Source organism: Anomaloglossus baeobatrachus, chromosome 11 (assembly GCF_048569485.1).
Source record: "Anomaloglossus baeobatrachus isolate aAnoBae1 chromosome 11, aAnoBae1.hap1, whole genome shotgun sequence".
Classification (NCBI taxonomy): Eukaryota; Metazoa; Chordata; class Amphibia; order Anura; family Aromobatidae; genus Anomaloglossus; species Anomaloglossus baeobatrachus.
The window spans coordinates 100,342,043-100,358,502 of NC_134363.1; the positions used below are offsets into that span (position 1 = coordinate 100,342,043).

The following is a 16,460-nucleotide window of genomic DNA, read 5'->3' on the forward strand; positions in this document are numbered from 1 at the left end:
CGTGCGCCACAGCCATAATGACTGCGGCCAGCCGGCCGCGACACAGCGGGGACCGCGCACGCGCATCAAGTGGGACGCAATCAGTGAATGTGACAGTGCATGTAAGAATGGCAGGAGAGAGATCACTGGACAAAGACCATGTGTTGAACATAAAAGATGTACAGATAAAACTTTGATAGTAACATATATCATACAAAAAGCAGTTATATTCAGAGATCTTTCATTCATATTTGCAAAGCTCAAACACAATGGTCAAGCCTGGTAAAAAGTCCAAGCAGCTGATACAGAATTCCCAAGAGATATGCATAAGAGGAGGGATATTAAATGGTGAACTCCATCCGAAATAAGCAGAAGTAGATATTGAAATGCGGTTTTATAGTTCCAGAAAGATGTGGGTATTAGTAGATAAGTCAGATGGCATCAAAATCTAAATAAGATAAGAGCAAGAGGTAAAGAATTAGCTTTAATTGACCCAGAGAGGAAAAAAGGGGAAGCAAAAAGACAGTTTAAAAACATACAAAAATTAAAACCGTTATCAGATGCGGCGGAGGCTAGATAAAGAGGGGAACCACGGATTACAAAAAAGGGGCAAAGCTAACAACTTCATTTAGCCCTTTAGGGACTAATGTATCCAGGGTGCAGATCCATCGCGCCTCACATTGGGCTAATTTCTTTTTTAGATCTCTGCCCCTGGATCCAAGGCTAACCACATCAATTCCACAAACCTCCAGGACAGATGAATTACAGGCGTGAAAAGATCTAAAGTGGCGAGGTATAGTTTTAAGCAAAGTCAATTCTTCAGCTGTTTTAGCTGTTTTGGCTGCCTCAATGTCTCGTACGTGCTCTCATACTGACGCGGAGCTCACGTGAAGTGAGCCCCACGTAAATCAATGAGCACGGGCAGGTGGCATAATACACTACGTGTGTTGTACTACACGTAATGTATTTCCTAATGGTATAGGTCTTAGTACCATCAGATGAAACAAAATCTCTAACACGGATAACATTGCGGCATGCCAAACAGTGGCCACATTTGTAACTGCCGACTAGTGGGGCCCCAGCTCCAAATGGATTATGGACTGGTGGGACAGAGTGGCTGTCAACCAAAATGTCTCTCAGGTTGCGAGAACGTCGTGCAGTCATGAGTGGGACATCGGTCAGGACATCTGATAGAACAGGGTCGGATCTCAAGACCGGCCAGTGCTTCTTAAGGATGTCCCTCATGGTGTCCCACTCACGGTTGAATGTACCGATGAATCTCAATTCAGGCTCCCCATGGCCCTCCCCGGGGGCATAGGTCAGCAGTTGAGGTCTAGGTGTTCCTTTAGCTCTCTGATATCCCTTCTTGATGATACGTCTGCTAAAGCCGCGATCCTGGAAGCGACGCCCAAGGTCGGCCGATTGGGTCTCAAACTTAGCCTCAGATGAGCAGATTCGCCTTAACCTCAAGAATTGTCCAGTCGGTATGGCTCGAATTGTGGAGGGAGTGTGAGCAGATGATGCATGCAGCAGAGCGTTCACCGAGGTATCTTTACGGTGAACGTCAGTTTGTAAGAGACGGTCAGGACCAACCTCTAACTTGATGTCTAAGAAGTCAACGCTACTGCTGCTGCATTGATATGTCAATTTGATGTAAGTATTGCGATTTAACTGCTGCATAAAATCCCCCAGCTGCTCCGCCGTGCCCTGCCAAAAAATCAAAATATCATCAATGTATCTCAGCCAGCACTGCGTATGGGGGCCGGCGCCAGCGCCCCGGTCCGAAAAAACCAACCTCTTCCAGTAACCCAGGAAGAGGTTGGCGTACGAGGGCGCACACGCCGCCCCCATCGCAGTGCCGCGCTTCTGGAGATAAAATTGATCTTTAAACAGAAAAAAATTGTGAGTGAGGGCAAAACGGAGCAGCTGCAGGATTAAATCTCCCATTCTGCCACACCGACTGTCCATCTCGAGGAAAAAGCGGACCGCTGCGATGCCGTCCTCGTGCCTTATACAGGTATAAAAACTTTCTGCGTCTGCTGTTACAATGAGGACGTCATCATCCACAAAAATACCGTCAACCCTGTTCAGGACGTCCGTCGTGTCTTTGACGTAGGAGGGGAGTGTTTCAACCATTGGTTTTAGGTAATTATCAATTCATTTACATATTGGTTCACACAACCCCAACTTTCTGCGTCTGCTGTTACAATGAGGACGTCATCATCCACAAAAATACCGTCAACCCTGTTCAGGACGTCCGTCGTGTCTTTGACGTAGGAGGGGAGTGTTTCAACCATTGGTTTTAGGTAATTATCAATTCATTTACATATTGGTTCACACAACCCCTCCATGCCTGACATGATAGGATGCCCCGGTGAGTTGACAGGATCCTTGTGGATCTTGGGCAAAAAATATGAAGTAAGTATACGTGAGGTTTTCTTAAAGAGACCCTCAAACATTTTCTTGTCAATAATGCCTCTCTCAAGCGCCTCTTCCAGGATCAGGGATAGTTCATTTGAGAATGCCCTGAATGCCCAGATATCTAAACTGGTCCACAACTCGCAGTCTGTTGACCTCATCACCCAGGATCGACCCATCCACTTCCGCGTCCACCTGAAACAGATTTGATTTGGTCCAATTGATAGTCAGTCCAGAGATCCCCCCGTACCGCTTGATCACCTGCATGGAACAGCTCAACGATGCCCCAGGGTCTCCTAGAAACAATAGAATGTCGTCTGCACAGGGGGCTATCTTCTCTTCTAGATGGCCATATACAAATCCCTTTATGTCTCTGTACTGCCGTATAGCAGCTGCCAGTGGCTCCACTGCCAGAGCAAAAGGGAGAGGCAAGAGTGGACATCCTTGGCGAGTACCCCTTTGTAAATTCAACTTGTGTGACAACATTCCATAAATCCTCACTTTAGCTACTGGTCTAGCATATAACAACTGTATCCAGGAAATAAAATTAGGGCCAAATCCCATATGTCTTAGCACTCCCCACAGATATCCCCATTCCACACTGTGAAATGCTTTATGAGCATCTAACGAAGTTATTACTCTCTGTTCCGGATTGTCCACCAGCAGTTGTGTACCGCCCCACGCTCGGCTGCCGCTGGGCCGCTCGGATCCGGGCTCGTTGGTGGGTGGCTTGAGCGCCTCCAGATCCGGGGGTCACTTCGCTCTGAAAGGGTGCTGGCGCTACTTAGGCGGGTGGTGGTAGTTAGGTGTATGGCCGGAGCCGTATTTAAGTTCGTGATGCCACCCACGGGTTGTGGTGAAGGTAGACACCGCTGCAGTTAGGGGGCACCCAGGGGAGATGGTTATGCAGCAAGATGTTGACCCCTCTGTGGGCAGGGATGATGGCCCTGGGACCCCTTGGGGAGAGCTGGACGGTGCAGGGCGGTGCGCGGCCGGATGGCACTGTTGTACTCAGTTATTGACACACACAAGTCTCTGGTAAACAGAGTTGATGGTGGTCGGTGCCTGCAGCCGGCTGCGTCTGGTCCCCACCCGGTTCGGTGGTCTTGGCCTTTCTCCTGCACCGTGTTGTGTATGTATAGACTTCCTGTGCTTTAGCAATGGGAGTCCGCTCCCCGACCTTGTATATATTGGAGGAGCCCGTTTGCCCGCAGACGCTGGCCCGTGGGATCTCTCTGCCTGTGCGGTGGCTTTCTATCCCCCTCGGTGGGCTGTTGTCTTCAGTCAGGAATTGGGTGGGAAAGGACCTAAGGTCCAGACCGCAATCAGTTGATTAACTCAGTCCAGTGGCTTCTGGACCTCATTTCAGGGTCTGAGTACCCCCCTGTGTGCTCCGGTTTCCCGGGTCGGTACTGGCGGGCCACTACCCTGTCCCAGTCCACCACGGTTCCACCAAGCCATCTTCCCGGCTCCTGCAGGCTAGGCCACCATCTGCCTCCTAGCCAAAGGTGCCCGGGCTCCAACCCCGTCACCTGTCACACTCCTTCACTCCTCAAAACTGACTACAAACTGTTTACCAACTAACTACAAAACTGACTGATGTTTTCCTGCCACAGGCCCTCTGGACTCCTCGGTGGGCGTGGCCAACCGCCTGGCCCCGCCCCCTGGTGTGTTCATCAAGCTCTGCGGGAGGTGACTAGGGTTTATGGTTTGGCTGGTGTTACCTAGTGAGGGACTGGTGTTGTGCGGGGCGCTATCTGTGGCTACCTGGCTAGTCCAGGGCATCACAGTTGCATGTTAAGGTATAATCTTCGTATATTTTTTGCCGTGGATCTATTAGGCATAAAACCCGACTGATCCTGGTGGATTAGGGTAGATATCACTTCTGTTAATCGATTAGAGAGTACTTTGGCCAAAATTTTAACATCCGTCGTTAACAGTGAGATGGGCCTGTATGATTCGGGGAGTTTTGGATCCTTATCCTCTTTAGGTATTCATGTTATTATCGCCTCCCTCATAGACTCTGGCAGTGTCCCCCTCTCTCTTGCCTCCTCCAAGACATTCAGCAAATTGGGTAAGAGTATTTCTTCCAGAGATTTGTATACCTCCACTGGCAGACCATCTACCCCTGGGGCTTTTTCATTTGCCATGCAAAGCTCTCTCTATCTCCTCAAGTGTGATAGGACCCTCTAGACTGTTTCTCTATCTCTGTAATTTTGGGTAATGTCATTGTACCTAAGAAAGCCTCTAGGTCGCTCTGTCTCATCTCCCCTCTAGTGGAATATAATTCCTCATAAAAGGCTGCGAACATGTCCAGAATATCTACCCCCTCCGTAACCAAATCACCCGTTGTGGTGCGAATGCAATGCACAAAGGATGATTGTCTCTGGGCTGCCGTCACCACCGACAACAGGTGTCCCACCTTTTCTCCCTTCGCATAAAAGTTCTCTTTTTAAAAAGCCTGCTTCCTAGCTTCTTTCTTCAATAGCACCTTATTATCGTCTTCCTGAGCTGCTTTTAGCTTCTGCCTATTCTCTGGTGTGGGCTGTGTTACCATCTCTGCTTCTGCTCCCTTCAAGGCCTCTAAGCAATCAATTTCCCCCTGTCTACTACGAGACTTACACCGGCAAATGTTTCTAAATAAAAGGCCTCTCAGGTATGCCTTCATGGTGTCCCAAACTACCAATGGATCCGTACTACCTCTACTGAGGGTAAAATATTCCAGAATCTCACTGGCTATACCTTCCATGTCAATACTTTTTACCCAAACCAGATGTAGCTTCCATTCTCTTGTTAGCCTCTCCCCTACTCCTCGTTTTTTATAGATACCAGTATTGGACTATGATCCGATATTACTCTAGCCAAATATTCAACATTGGAAATTCCAGAGTCCATCAGATAATTTCTCTAGGCCAGGTCTATACGGGAAAGCGTACCATGGGTCGCTGAGTGACAGGAAAAACAGGTCACTCCTAAATTCTTTATCCTCCAAACGTCTACCAACCCCAATTCTTGAATAAAGATACCAAATGCTGTCGCTCCGTCCCTCCTCGTCTCTCGTGAGTTTCTGCTCCTGTCCCAATATGCATTTATGACTTTACTGTATTAAAGTCACCAACCAACAAGAATGGCAAATTCCCCCATTTAGCCGAACGCTCTCTCACCTCTCTAATTTTGACACTAGTGTAAGGCGGTGGAACATATATAGGAGTAATGAATAATAATTGTCCATACAACTTACAGATCACCATTACATATTGTCCCTCTGTGTCTATCCATGTCTCCACTTCTTCATATAGGGCGGATCTATGGACCAACACATAGACCCCTCTAGCATAAGTAGAAAAAGTAGAGTGATACGCCTTTTGCACCCATCGCTTGTTCAGTAGATTTGTCGTTTTGTTTGTCAAATGCGTCTCCGGTAAACACATTATTGATGTTCTCTGGTCTAGCATATATTTTATCATTGCGTCTCTTCTACCTCTATCTGACAGTCCCCTTACATTCCAACATAATATTTTAATCTCCTCTCCCATGTTGAAAATTACTGGTTATCTTTAAACAAACATCCTGTCCCTCTGTACGCTGAGTCTTTCCCTTCCCTAACCCGCCCCGTAGAACTACCCCAACAAAACTCCTCCACCTCCGATTTACATCTTTAACTCCCTTATAGACCCGCAACACACATCCGTTTTTTTGTACGTGTGCGGTACGTATTTGCACGTACCGGAGACACGGAGACCCATGTTATTCAATGGTAGATTGCACACACACGTAAATCAAAACGTGTGTCCGTGTGGTAAGTACATGTGTGCGCTTTTCTACACGGACGACATGTCCGTTTTTGGCCGGCAGCACGCAGGCACGGACCCGCTTTAGTTTATGGGTCTAGCAGCACGCCTCCCAGACTTCCCAGGAAAGCGGAAATCATTTGTAATGGCTTTAAGGACGGTTTTCATGTGCCTTCATTTTCAGGTGTAGGTTGTATGGTCACTAGAAATCTTAAATCTATCAATGTGCAGTTGGACGCTGTTAGGTTGCACATTGGTAAAGAAAAAGGGTTAGGTAGGGTAGCAGGTCCATTTCAGTTCCCCCCTTTTATTAATTTTAGAATTTCACCATTGGGGATTGTCCCTAAGAAGGAACCGAATTCATTTAGGGTAATTCATCATTTATCCTATCCCAAGGGTGGTTCTTTGAATGACGAAATTGATTATAGTGCAGCTTCAGTCAGCTATGCATCATTTGATTTAAGGCCCCGTCACACTAAGCAACATCGCTAGCAACATCGCTGCTAACGAACAACTTTTGTGACGTTGCTAGCGATGTTGCTGTGTGTGACATACAGCAACAACCTGGCCCCTGCTGTGAGGTCGTTGGTTGTTGCTGAATGTCCTGGGCCATTTTTTAGTTGTTGCTGTCCCGCTGTGAAGCACAGATCGCTGTGTGTGACAGCGAGACAGCAACAACTAAATGTGCAGGCAGCAGGAGCCGGCTTCTGCAGAGGCTGGTAACCAATGTAAACATCGGGTAACCAAGAAGCCCTGTCCTTGGTTACCCGATATTTACCTTTGATACCAGCCTCCCCCGCTCTCACTGCCTGTGCTGCCGGCTCCTGCTCTGTGCACATGTAGCTAGCTTAAGGACACATCGGGTTAATTAACCTGATGTGTGCTGTAAGTAGGAGAGCAGGGAGCCAGCGCTCAGTGTGCGCTGCTCCCTGCTCTGTGCACATTTAGCTGCAGCACACATCAGGTAATTAACCCGATGTGTGCTGTACTAGGAGAGCAAGGAGCTGGGGGCTGGTCACTGGTTGCTGGTGAGCTCACCAGCAACTCGTGTAGCCACGCTCCAGCGATCCCTGCCAGGTCAGGTTGCTGGTGGGATCGCTGGAGCGTCGCAGTGTGACAGCTCACCAGCAACCTCCTAGCAACTTACCAGCGATCCCTATCATTGTTGGGATCGCTGGTAAGTTGCTTAGTGTGACGGTACCTTTAGCCGTTGATTTGTTAAGGAAGTTCGGAAATGGTGCTTTGCTGGCTAAAGCTGACATAAAATCTGCTTTCCGCTTACTTCCCATTTGTCCTTCTGGTTTTAATTCTTTAGGTTTTTATTTTGATTCGGGGTTTTATTTTGACAAGTGTTTTACCCATGGGTTTTCACTTTCTTGTTTTTATTTTGAAGCTTTTTCCACATTTTTACATTGGGTAGTTCAGGAATCAGTTGGGGAGGGGGAGGGTTTGCATTACCTAGACGATTTTTTGTTTGTTGGGGATCGGCTGTCAGGGAGTTGTTCTAATTTGTTTCATTTCATTCGAATTATGGAATTTTTTGGGGTGCCTTTGGCGGACGACAAAACGGTTTTTGCTTGTACCAGGTTAGAGTTTTTGGGAATTGTTAGATTCAGAAAAAATGGAGCTGAGTCTTCCGCAAGAAAAAATTGTCAAATTAAAGGGAGTGATTGTGGGTTTGTTGGGCAAGGAGAAGGCTATTCAGAAGGATTACAGGTATATGGAAAAACTTTTTTAGTGACAGATTATAACTATTTCTAAAATCACACTTTATTAGAATAATTTCTTTAAAATCACAAACTCAACAAAAACAACATATAAATACCTAAACACCATGTAGTGGCTGTCAAGTGTCAATATTCCCAGAAAATATTGTCAAAAAAATAAAAAAAATCAGAAAAATATCAGAAAAAATTATTAGAAAAAAATTATATATATATACCACAGAGAGGAGAGGAGACCTTCGGGTGGCTTTACAGAGTAACCAGAATATCCCCAGATGACTAAAGGGATATATTAGTATGGTTCTGTTCCTTATCCCTAGGGCTGTTTGTCTACCTGTCAATGGAGTACACCCTTATTTTTACAGTGCCCCCATTCCTCGACGGCTTTCCCTTTTCTGTCCCTTTGTGGGTATACAATAAATAAAAAAAAAATTTTTGATTGAAGGTTAGTCCTCTTCCTCCTGTTTCTGGGTGGTGACAGCCCACTAAATAAACATCTTGGGTGTAATCACTTATACCCCAGAATAATCGTATAGTCAGGATTAATTACAATTTATTTCTTAACTGTCCCTAGATCTGTACCCTTCTTATCAATGGAGTACATTCTATTTTACACAATGCCCCCATTCCTCGGCGGCTGTCCCTCATTAAATTGCTGCCTTAAACAATGATGCAACATAGACCAGAGGTACGGGACCAAAATGATTTTCATCAGCTGACTTATCTGATATTTTTCCGGGATCTTAAATTGTCTCCCATATCAATCAATGGACACATTTGAAACTCGATGCGTTTCCCTCCATCTCCATCATGGACAGAGTTCCTCAGGAGATTCAAAAGCTGGGCATAATAGCCACCTAGAGATATGTTTTCATCAGAGTTACAATTTATTCTTAGCGGGATCCTAACAAAGAATTGTTTAAGGCAGCAAATTAATGAGGGACAGCCGCCGAGGAATGGGGGCATTGTGTAAATTAGAATGTACTCCATTGATAAGAAGGGTACAGATCTAGGGACAGTTAAGAAATGAATTGTAATTTAATCCTGACTATACGATTATTCTGGGGTATAAGTGATTACACCCAAGATGTTTATTTAGTTGACTGTCACCACCCAGAAACAGGAGGAAGAGGACTAACCTTCAATCAAAAATTTTTTTGATTTATTGTATACCCACAAAGGGACAGAAAAGGGAAAGCCGTCGAGGAATGGGGGCACCGTAAAAATAAGAGTGTACTCCATTGACAGGCAGACAAACAGCCCTAGGGAAAAGGAACAGAACCATACTAATATATCCCTTTAGTCATCTGGGGATATTCTGGTTACTCTGTAAAGCCACCCGAAGGTCTCCTCTCCTCTCTGTGGTATATATATATAATTTTTTTCTAATAATTTTTTTCTGATTTTTTTTTTATTTTTTTGACTGTTTTCTGGGAATATTGACACTTGACAGCCACTACATGGTGTTTAGGTATTTATATGTAGTTTTTGTTGAGTTTGTGATTTTAAAGAAATTATTCTAATAGTGTGATTTTAGAAATAGGTATAATCTGTCACTAAACAAGGAGAAGGCTACTTTACGAGAGTTTCAATCTCTGTTGGGTAGTTTGAATTTCGCCTTGAAGATCATGCCAATGGGTAGGGTTTTTTCTAGGAGGCTATATGATGCTACAAAAGGGGTGACGACGGTGAATGCACATATTAGAGTTTCTAAGGAAGTGAAGGCTGACTTGCGGGTTTGGTTGGAGTTTTTGGAATCTTTTAACGGGTTTTGTTGTGTTCAGAGTGAGTTTGTTTCATCTAAGGATTTAGGTTTGTTTTTTAGTGTAGCGAGTGGTTTCGAGTACGGTATTGTTTTTCGTTCTCACTGGTGTGGTGGGAGCTGGCCTGCAGAATGGAATGCAAAAGGGATGTTAGGTAGGAAAGTGGTGTTGGACCTATTTTTGTTTTTTGTAGCTATGTCTTTATGGGGTGAATTGCTAGCCAACAGGCACATTTTGTTGCTTTCTGATAGTCAAGGTTTGGTGTTTACAATAAATTGCTTTTCTTCAAAGTGCCCAATTTTGTGTACTTTGTTGAGGAAACTGGTTTTCCTCTGTCTTAAGTATAACATTTTGCTTAAGGCGTCTTTTGCTTTGTCAAACTCTAACCTTGCTGTCGATCATCTGTCATTTCAGAGATTGGAGGAATTTCGGGCGTGTCTACCAGGGGCAGATTTACAGAGAACGTTGTGCCCGTCCCAGCTATGGGGGGCAATTTGGAGTTAATTCCATTTTATATAAGAAATTCTGTAGCGGAATCTACATGGAAGTCTTATTCTGCTGCATGGTTGAAGTGGGTGCAATTTTGTAGTGATAAGGGTTTTGAGACTTTTTCTCTTGATGTTCAGCCGCTTTTGGTTTTTATTAATTCGTATGTTTCTTGTGGTTATGGGTATTCTTCTATCCACAAAATTTTATCAGGTGTTTCGTTCTTTTTTAAGTTGAATGGAAGGGAATCATGGTTAAAGAATTTTGCAGTGTGCCAGTGTTTAAAGGGTTTGAAGAAGGTATCGTTTGCGCCGGATAGGAGGCGTCCTATTTCATTTGATTTGTTAAGAAGATTATGGGGAATACTTAGTGAAGTATGTTTTGATAGTTTTGAGCTTATTTTGTTTAGGGCTATTTTTATTGTTTCTTTTTTTGCGGCACTTAGAGTGGGCAAAGTGGTATCTAATAATAAGAATAGTACATCGGGTTTATTACGGGAGGATATAGTCATAAAAGCAGCGTTTGTTTTTCTTTTTATTAAAAAATCAAAAACAGACCAACTCGGAAAAGGTGTTTCCTTGAAGTTGAAAGCCATACCGGGTTGTTCTGTTTGTCCAGTCAAAAATTTATCTGATTGGATTGCCATTCGTCCTGACATTGCAGGGGTTTTATTTTTACATAAAGATGGTTCTTCAGTTTCCCGGTTTCAGTTTTCTTCAGTCTTAAAGAAATGTTTGGAGAAACTGAAGTTGGATGGTAAAGGTTATTCGTCCCATTCATTTAGAATTGGGGCTGCAACTGAGGCTGCGGGTGCAGGTTTAGGGGTAAAAAAGATTCGCAGCATTGGAAGATGGACTTCCAACAGGTACAGACTATATATTCACCCTAACTTATTGTAATGTATGTATTTTTTTCTCCAATTTTTTAGGCCCCTTAGTCATCTGGCTATTCGGGCACTCGTTCATCCATTGGACCCAGATCAGAGCTTCGAGTAGAAATTATTCGGAGAACCTTTCATTTAATCTGGACTCTGTAAATGTTTTTTGGTTCGGTATTAGAGGTTTAAGAATTGAAAGTTTGGTTTCTAGTGTAAAAAAGTTCATAGGTCGGTACCCTAATCCTGATTTATTGGTTTTTCACATAGGGGGCAATGATCTGGGGAGAATAAAAACGTTAGAATTGTTAGGCCAATTGAAGAGGGATTTTTCTCTAATGCAATCGCTTTTTCCGGGTTCTTCGTTGATTTTTTCAGAAATTGTTCCTCGACTTATGTGGAACAGTAGCAAGTTAATTTTTATAGAAAAAATATGTAAAAGGGTTAATCGGTCAATGAGTAAGTGTTTCCAGCAAATGGGTGGTTTTTCCTATAGGCATATAGATTTGGAGGGCTATATTCAAGGTTTGTATAGGAAAGATGGGATACATTTATCGGAGGTGGGCCTTGACATTTATAATGTGGGAATGCAGAATGCAATTGAGCAGTGGCTGTGTTGTTTTGGAGGGCCTGCGCATCTTTGATACTCAGGCCGGTTTGGGAAAAAATCACCCAATTTTTATTGGGTGGATTTTTGGTATTTTATTTTTATGTGGATTTTTGGAGAAATTTTGGTATTTGGTATATTTATTTATTTGATGGAAAGTTATCTAATTTATTCTAATTTATGTATTTCTCTGACGCCTCATTGGGGGACACAGGACTATGGGTGTTATGCTGCCTATCCATAGGAGGACACTAAGTAGATGCAAAAGCATAGCTCCTCCTCTGCAGTATATACCCCCTGGCCGGGCCAGGCAACCTCAGTTTTAGCTTAGTGTCTATAGGAGGCACATCTCTGCAGACTATTGCAGCAAGAATTTGTTTTGTTTTTAGAGGGAGACGGTTCCTTCGGGGACCGATTTCCCAAAACAATCAACAGGCGGGAACGCGGAGTGTTGCCCCCCCGTACCCCCTCCTGTGACGCTGGATCCTGGGCTGTTACTCACTGGACGACAGGTCTCATGGCACTGATTTTCCACAGCCCAGAGCAGATGAAAACTGCCTCAGCCCCTCTTGCAGGCTCTGAGTTGATATTCGCTCAGCACCAGCGTGACCAGACTGCCATCTCCACAGGAGCTGAGGTGAGAGAATTCCGATTTTTCCAGAGCATTCCTCAGTCCTTCTGGCAGGCTCTGAGTTGATATACGTTCTGTGACCGGGCACAGCAGGCGTCAGAATCTGCACACTGGCTCCCTGGCAGGAAACTGGAGCAAAGGTCACACTGACTGGATGCACATGGGCTGTGATTTGGCTCCCTGACAGGAAACTGGAGCAAAGGTCACACTGACTGGATGCACATGGGCTGTGATTTGGCTCCCTGACAGGAAACTGGAGCAAAGGTCACACTGACTGGATGCACATGGGCTGTGATTTGGCTCCCTGACAGGAAACTGGAGCAAAGGTCACACTGACTGGATGCACATGGGCTGTGATTGCAGACACCTGCAGAGCATTCCACCTGTGGTGGGGGGAGGGGACAACTCCCTAGACTAAGTGCACCCGCAGCTGCGGTACACTTATAGAGGTTTTTCTGTCCACCATTGTTGTACAGGGCTGGAGTGGGAAAGGGGAGTCCCTTCCCACCATTTTTTTGTTTATTATATTTTCTCATGCCTTCTTGTCAGAGCTAAGCCCTGCCCCCTACGACACTCGATAAGCCACGCTCCCTCACGAAAGCGCGCGTAACCCTCCTCACACAGGATCTGCAGAGCATTGCTGCAGAGCATTGCTCCCTCTTGTTGTGATCAGAGCATGTGGGCTTCTCTCAGAGCTGGCTTCCTCCTTCCCACAGGAACTGTGACGCAGGAGGGGGAAAGGGTCATCAGGGTTCTGGATGAGTTATAGCCTCACTTACATATTAACTCTGCAGAGCATTGCTCCCTCATTACAATCAGAGTTTGTGGCTCATCAGCCAGGGGCTGCAGTCACATGTTTTATGCCCTGCACAACTACAGCAACAACTATAAGTCTATTAATGTATCCTGCCACGCTGAGCTACTAGGGGATGATAGCACCTCTTCCTTCTGTGAGTCTGGTGCCTTTGTAGCCCCCCTCCCTCCCCCCCGCCACCACCGCAGCAACCGCTGCCAGCCCAGAGCCTACGGCTCCCAGTCCCCCAGAATGGGCACAGTTCCCAGAACCTGGTGCTGGCTATGCAACATCGTCCTACACCCCTCGGGGCCCCTGGACAGAACGCAGCCTGATGACACCTCTATAGAGGGCCCTTCTGATAAGAATCAGCCCTCTGCTTCACCAGTTGCATATCAGAAAAAGGGCATGACCCCCATAGGTCTCCCTCTGGGGTTCACAGATGGGGTTCTCCCACATGTTCCGCGGTCTCTGAGGAGCCGGAGGAAGGGGAATGATGTTTGTACTGGGATGATTCCTTGGTTTCAACCTCCCTGAGCGATCAAGCTGCGATGGACTCCCTTATTGCAGCAATCTACCAAAACTCTGCATGTGGAAGATTTCCCATCCACTACTACTGACCCTGCGGTCTCCTTTAAAAGGGTGAAGAAACTTCAAAAAAAAAAAAAAGAGCTTTTTGACGCCACTTCGGTATCCGTAAACTCATGGAGTCCCGGTACCCCTTTGGCTTAGCTGTCTCTAAGGGCTGGGTTGATCCGGCCTCGGTGGACCCTCACCCGGCTTCCGCCTGCCTGAAGGACCCTCCTTTTTTTTACTTGATGGATCCTCCTTCAAGGACCCGACAGACAGACAAGTGGAGCAGCTCGATCGCTCTGCCTCGAGGCCGCGGGTCCCTCTTCCCTTCTGTGTGGGTCGCACAGGCACCAGGACTACCAGTTTTCCTCAGACCCTCACAGATGAAACTGTTCACATTGCTGCGGCGGCGGAGTACCTCATGCAGGCCTCCCTCGGTGCTGCTACCTGCGCAGTTATTGCCGCCTCAAATACCATAGCCATCCGTAAGGCCCTCTGGTTCCGATAATGGAGAGTGGACTCGGTCTCTAAGAAGCCTCTCACAGTACTCCTTTCCAGACCGATGGTTTGCCGATCATCTGGACAGGCTCTTTTTTTTTTTTTTTTGTCTGACACCACGGGAGGAAAAGAGTACCTCTCTCCCCCAACTCTAGCCCAGGATGTTTTTTTACTAGACATGCAGGACCCGACCTTCTCAGCCCTCCCCGAGTCCACCTCGTCCTGGCAGTCTAGACAAAGAATGAGAAGTCTCGTCCTTCTCCATCTGGGCCGCCGCCTCAGACCACAAATGGGTGTGATACCTTGTGTCTTCCGGTTACCACATTGAATTCTGGACCCGATCCCCTGGTCAGTCTTTTCTCTCAACCCCCCCCAAACGCTCTAAAACACCACGAGGCCTTCTCCTCAGCAATCCACTCCCTCCAAACGGCGGGGGTGATGGTACCTGTTCCGGACGGCGAGAGGTTCAAGTCTATACCTATCGTGGTCGCCAAAGAAAGACTGGTCAGTTCGTCCCATCCTGGACCTCTAACACCTGAGCAAACATGTGCACGTAAGGAGATTCAGAATGGACTTCCTAGGGTCCATTATTACCTTTATGGTCGAAGGAGAATTCCTTGCTTCCCTAGCTATCAGGGACGCGTACCTGCACATACCCATCGCTCCAGCTCACCAAAGTTTCTCCGCTTCGCGGTTCAGGACTTCTTGTTTTCGTTTGTGGCCCTACCCTCGGCTCAGCCACAGCACCAAGGGTCTTAACTAAGGTCATGGCGGCCGCCATGAGTGCCCTTCACGCTAGGAGAGTGGCTGTTCTTCCTTGCTTGGATGACCTCCTTATCAAGGGCTCAACCAGCGTGCAGATCTCTGTGGACACCCTATCCCGCTTAGGGCGGCTTCTCACTCCAGTCAAATCATCCCCGGTCGTGTCAAAATCCATCACCTCCCTGGGCATGTCCCTGGACACTCTTCTGGGCTTGATATTTCTCACTCAAGTCAAGGCAACTGCTCTACAACAAGCGGTACACTGCCCTCTACGTACTCCTGTCACTTCATACGATTCAGTATGAGAGTGCTAGGTACAATAGCGGCGGCTATAGAGGCAGTGCTGCTCGCTTAGCCACACCACCGCCCACTGCAGCTTGCGCTTCTAGCTGCCTGGGACAAGAGCCTCTTTTTCCTTGGACGAACTTTTCACCTGACACCTTCAGTCAGGTATGCGTTTTACTGGTGGCTTCAGTCCTCTTCCATATCGAGAAGGAGTTTTTCTCCCCCAAGTGGACTGGCTACTGCTGACCACGGACACCAGCCTCTTAGTCTGGGGAGCAGCGTACTGGCTCCACACTGCTTCGGGACGTTGGACACCCCAGGAGTCTTCCCTTCCCAGAAATCATCCTGAAAATCAGCGCGATCTTCTGGCGCTCAGGTCATTCCCCCCTTCTGCTAGCAGGTCGTTTGATTTGGGTCCAATTGGACAATGCAACAGCTGTGGCCTATGTCAATCAGCAGGGAGGTACCAGCAGCAAGACAGCTTATCTCGAGGTCCTCAGGATCCTCACCTGGACCGAATCGACGGGGGTCTGTGTTTTCAACGTTACACATACCGGGAGTAGAAAACTGGGTGGCGGACCTTCTAAGTCGCCAAGGCGTGGCCGCCGGAGAGTGGTTTCTCCACCCAGAAGTGTTCCCACACATCTGCACTCACTGGAGTATACCAGACGTGGAATTAATGGTGCTCTACAAATAAATAATAATAAATAATAATAATCTAATGGCCTCAAGGTTGAACGCAAAGGTACCCGCGTTCTTAGCCAGGTCACGTGACCCACAGTCCATTGGCGCGGATGCTCTAGTCTCCTGAAGTCGTTTCCGTCCAACTTACATGTTTTTCGCCTCTGCCCCTGCTGCCGCGAGTAATCAGGAAGATCAAGGCAGAAGGAGTCCCGGTGATACTAATAGCACCAGACTAGCCCAGATGCGCCTGGTATGCTGAATTAGTACAATTGCTCATGGCGCCTCGTAAGCATCCCAGACTTGCTGACCCAAGGGCCCATTTCCCATCAGAACTCCAGAGCCCTGAAGCTGACAGCCTGGCCATTGAGACCTGGACTTTAAAAAGAGAAAGATTCTCTACTGCAGTCATCTCCACTTTGTACAGTGCCCTAAAGCCGGCCTTCATCCCATATTTACCACCATACGTGGAAAACTTTCCTTTTCCAGTGCAGGGAATCTAATGTCCAACCTATGCCTCTGGCGATCCCCAGAATTCTTGATTTTTTTATTTTTTTTTTGCAGTCAGGTTGCAAAAGGGGTTGGCCCTCAGCTC

The 16,460-nt window shown here is 46.6% G+C and overlaps 1 long non-coding RNA gene across 2 annotated transcripts in view; it reads right to left on the reverse strand.

Annotated features, from left to right (window-relative positions):
- Positions 1-299: 299 nt before the first annotated feature.
- Positions 300-16,460, reverse strand: part of LOC142256906 (uncharacterized) — a 100,359-nt gene continuing 84,198 nt past the window's right edge. For both annotated transcript variants that reach the window (XR_012727578.1, XR_012727576.1), the window contains exon 3: positions 300-427. This is a non-coding gene — a long non-coding RNA (uncharacterized LOC142256906). The remainder of the gene's footprint in view (positions 428-16,460) is intronic.